The sequence below is a fragment of the Lepidochelys kempii genome, chromosome 14 (assembly GCF_965140285.1).
Source record: "Lepidochelys kempii isolate rLepKem1 chromosome 14, rLepKem1.hap1, whole genome shotgun sequence".
NCBI classification, from domain to species: domain Eukaryota; kingdom Metazoa; phylum Chordata; order Testudines; family Cheloniidae; genus Lepidochelys; species Lepidochelys kempii.
The window spans coordinates 32,720,634-32,725,146 of record NC_136393.1 but is presented as its reverse complement, the minus strand read 5'-3'; the positions used below and the strand labels follow the sequence as shown (position 1 = coordinate 32,725,146).

The 4,513-nt window shown below is 43.7% G+C and overlaps 1 protein-coding gene across 10 annotated transcripts in view; it reads left to right on the top strand.

The window, feature by feature from the left end:
* Window positions 1-4,513, top strand: part of LOC140898275 (uncharacterized) — a 2,445,793-nt gene that overhangs the window by 1,840,538 nt on the left and 600,742 nt on the right. The window lies entirely within an intron of this gene.

Sequence of the window (4,513 nt, the reverse complement as noted above, 5' to 3'; positions counted from 1 at the left end):
TACCAATCTTTATTTGTCGCCGACACATGGTGGTCGCTGCTGATAGTTATACACTTGCTGACTGCAAATCCTGGTCAGGAATCATCAAAATTTTAATGCAAAGCAGCAAGTTAACAAAGCATGGCAGAGTGCTTTGTAGAAATACACATTACTGGTGTTCATTATCAAAATGTTGTCTCAAAGCCTCCCTGATTCCAACAGCCTCCCATTATGTTCCTCTAGTAGTCCTGGTATCTGGCTGCTTAAAATAAGCCACCAGGTGATCCGCTTCCGTGCTCCACACTGTGGGAAACATTTATCATAGAATCATAGAATATCAGGGTTGGAAGGGATCCCAGAAGGTCATCTAGTCCAACCCCCTGCTCGAAGCAGGACCAATTCCCAGTTAAATCATCCCAGCCAGGGCTTTGTCAAGCCTGACCTTAAAAACCTCTAAGGAAGGAGATCCTACCACCTCCCTAGGTAACGCATTCCAGTGTTTCACCACCCTCTTAGTGAAAAAGTTTTTCCTAATATCCAATCTAAACCTCCCCCACTCCCCCATTTCACCCTTAGCCTCACAGCTATTATAGAGCATGCCCCCAGCTGCTATCACCATGGGAATAGTTTCCTCATTTAGGTCTAGCATTCCATAAAGGCAGCACCAGCATGCTTTTAATCTGCCAAAGGCACATTGTACAGTCATTCTGCACCTGCTCAACCTATTGTTGAAGCACTCCTTGCTGCTGTGCAGATTTCCCATCTAAGGTTTCATGAGCCATTGGAATAAAGGGTACACTGGGTCTCCCAGGATTGCTATTGGCATTTCACCATCCCCCACTGGAATCTTCTGCTCTGGAAAGAAAGTCCCTGCTTGCAGATTTCTGTACAGGCCAGTGTTCCTAAAGATGCATGCATCATGCACCTTCCTTGACCATCCCAGTTTGATGTTGATGAAATGCCCATGGATATCCACATGTATAGTATGTATATATACACAGGTTTGGGCTTCAACCCTCTCATCTCTATTGAGCATCACCAGGGTGGAGGGATCCGGGTGGTTTGTCAGTCATCTGGGTGGTACCCAGAGCCCAAGGTGCTAGGGAGCGATCTCAGTGGGCAACATTTACCATCAATCTATGAAGCAAAATCCCTGGGGCATAACGGCCTGTTTGAAACAGAAAATTCTGTTATTATGAGAGAACATTCAAACTGTTGGATCAGTAATACCTTTCTCAATCAAGAAAAGGAATCAACAATTTACGTAGCAGGTCAATTACCAGTCAAACCCCACACTGAAATTACCACCACCAGAAACAAAACAAAATACAGGAAACAAAGAACTGAAGAATCCGTGGTGCACATTTTACAATCTACATACAAGCAAAGAAAATGGCAGAGTGGTATCTTAACAGGGTCACAGTTCAGGCAGTCTGATTACCTGAATTTTGAATATTCAGTGTACCAGAGTTTTGAGTTTCATGTAAATTTAATCTAACTCTGAATGTCCTGAAACTCTTACTCCCCCACCCAAAAAGCAAACAAACAAAAATCCTCTCCCATAATTTTGAGAATAAATATTCACCCAAATCACAGAACCATAAAACCAGTGCTTAATGTGTGCCAGGGCTTGGCAGGGCTGAGCCCCGGCACCTCTAGGCTTGACGGTTCATAGTCCTCTGGCCTCGCTGCATCAGTTATGAAAGTAAAAAAATTGCTTGAGCCCCAGCAGCTCTTTCATTACAGATTAAGCACTGCATAGAAACAGCTTATTCCTGCACACCTATCTTCCTCTCAATGATTTCTAGAATGTAGTAATTCTGATGCTGTGGTTTGTTTGCTATCTTTTCACTGTATGAAATGTCATGCAAATTGTGTGGTGCTCTTTCTGTTGACATTCCATGGAACTTGGGCTCATCGCTCACTTTGCTTTTGTCTACTCACAAAAGTTGCACTGACTATCTATTCAGTTACTGATAATACCTCTTGTCTGAACACTCTTATTTCAGTTTCAGAGTGGCCTATATATTTAGTTTAAGTCAGTTCTTGATGGACTTATGCTAATGAATATAGGTCACTATTAAGCTGACTTACACAAGTTTCACAAAACCAGAGCACAAGCCACATATGGAGAATGCTGTAGGCATGTCTGAAATGCCCACCCTGCCTCGGCGACCTAAACATTGAAAACACAAGAACAGCAAGTGAAGACTGATTAATTTGCTTCACTTAATGTTTGGATTAATTGTGATAATGATTCATCCAAATATTGTGGGGAACTAGTGAGTTGCAAAAATATTCTAATTAATTTGGCAATTCCTGAATGTCGCTGAACACTGCAGGCCAAAATATTTGCAGACATAACTCCACTGAAGTCAATGTGGTCTTATGAGCAGAGAATTTGCCCCTGAGCTCTATGAACCTCTGAATGCCAATGAATCAAACTAGTCCTGTTCATTCACAGATAAATCAGTGCTAAAGCTGTGTTGCCTAGAGTCATTTTTAAAATCAGTATCTGGACTTTTATGTAGTGTAGATGAGGCCATGCTTCCACTCTTATTGCACACATACAATAGAAAAAAATTAGTTTTGTCCCTGCTTCCAAACTAATGCAAGTCCTGGGAGTTTTATTTCTCAGGTTCCTTTTTCCAAGATAAAATTCCACCAACAAGGGGTGAAGGCGGCCCAGAGGTAGACCCCCTATTCCATGGGTTCATCAAGGCTGTTCCGATGTTGGACTCTCAGGCTGTCAAGCCTTTCCGGTTGTGCAGGAACGGACCAAATGGCGAACGATCGCTATGGCCTACTGTCTGGGTAAGCATTGAAGAAGGTTCCTTTTCCCTGGGGTGAATCCCTGGATGATGGCTTTGAGTGTGATCCTGGTGGTTTTGTTTGTTTCTATTGGCCTTGCTTCTTTGTCTACTTAAAATAAAAGGTAAAAGTCAGTGGCAAATGTAATGTATTTAGCATGAAATTGTCTTCTAATAAATGAAAAAGGTGAAGAATGAAATTCTACCCTGGGCCAAGCCCCCGTCCCCAGCAGCACAGGGAAAGAAATGTTACAAATGTTCCCCTTTGCTTCAGGGGGCAGTGATCTGCATAAGCCCTTTACCAGGCAGAGAGAACGTCTCCCCAGTACTGCCTCAAGCTGACTGGAGCACTTGGGAAAGGGTGTGTGTGAGATCAAACCACTGTCCACTCCTCACTCTTTCAGTCCACTTCCCCCCAACCTGTGCAGTTATTCTCCCCTCAGTCCTGATGGACTTTAGGAATTTCATTTATTGCTAAAAAGAAATTGGGATGACACTAAGCTTGATAAATTTCACCCCAACAATTAGTATGAAAAAAATATACACAGTAGAAAATAGGGGTCTGAATAAACATGGGCTCTCAGCCTTAACCTCAGTTCTGACAATAGTGAGAAACAACAGGTAAGAGATGGAGGAAGGAAAACCTTTTTCTCTTGGTGTTGTGAAAGTGAAATCCATCAAAGACTCATGAATTATATAATCAGTGTTCATCTTTCACAAAACGAAACCTTATGTTTCTAATAATAATTTATATTTATTTTTGTTTCTTTTTTAGGGAAACATGATACAGAAATTGGTAAGTGTTATGCTTTTTCCTCCAACAAATAAAAGTTGGGTACAAATTTGTCTCCTGATAAGGGTGTTTGATTATTTATTTATGTACTTTTTTGAGTGAAGTTTTTTAACCAGAAGAAGATTAAAGCCCTGATACTGCATTAACATCAGTTAGCTATTGACTTCAGTGAGTCTAGGATCAAGCACTGAATGCACAAGTCATATCACTAAAACAATACGGTAACTCTTCACTTAATGTTGTTCTGTTAACATTGTTTCGTTGCTGATCTATTAGGGAACAAGCTCGTTTAAAGTTGCAAAATGCTCCCTTATAAGTCGTTTGGCAGCTGCCTGCTTTGTCCACTGCTTGCAGGATTCTCCAGAAGAGCAGCCCCTCCTTGTGGGGATTAGAACCAAGGGGGGCTCACAGCCCCCCCCCCCCATCAGCTCCCCTAAATTCTCTGTAAGGTATGTGGCTCAGCAGCTGCCCAGCAGCATTTCAGGTGGCCCTCCCCACACTGCCCTGCTGCTCCTGCCCTGCCTTCTGCCTTGGAGCTGCTCTCAGGAGTTTCCTGCTTGATGGGGAAGTGGGGGAGAGGGGTGCTGATATCAGGATGTCCCCCTGCTCCTGCCCCCCCTCGCTCCATACCCCCTCTCCACAAAGCAGAGGAGGGAGACTGGGCTCAGGGACAGAAAGGAGGGAGCTTCCTGGAAGCTGTTGCTTCCTGTCTGAACTGGGGGACCTGCTTAAAAGGGCAACATACCTGAACTGGGCTCAGCATACTTAAAGGGGCAATGCACGTCTCTCTCACTCATGCATGCACCCCCCAGCACTTTGGAAAGTCAGCACCTGTGCAGCTGTGCATGTGCTGTCAGGAGGAGGGAGTGGTGCACTCCAGCTGGATAGCGTGGGCTCATCATCATGTTCAGTTTTTGCAGGGAAGTGTTTG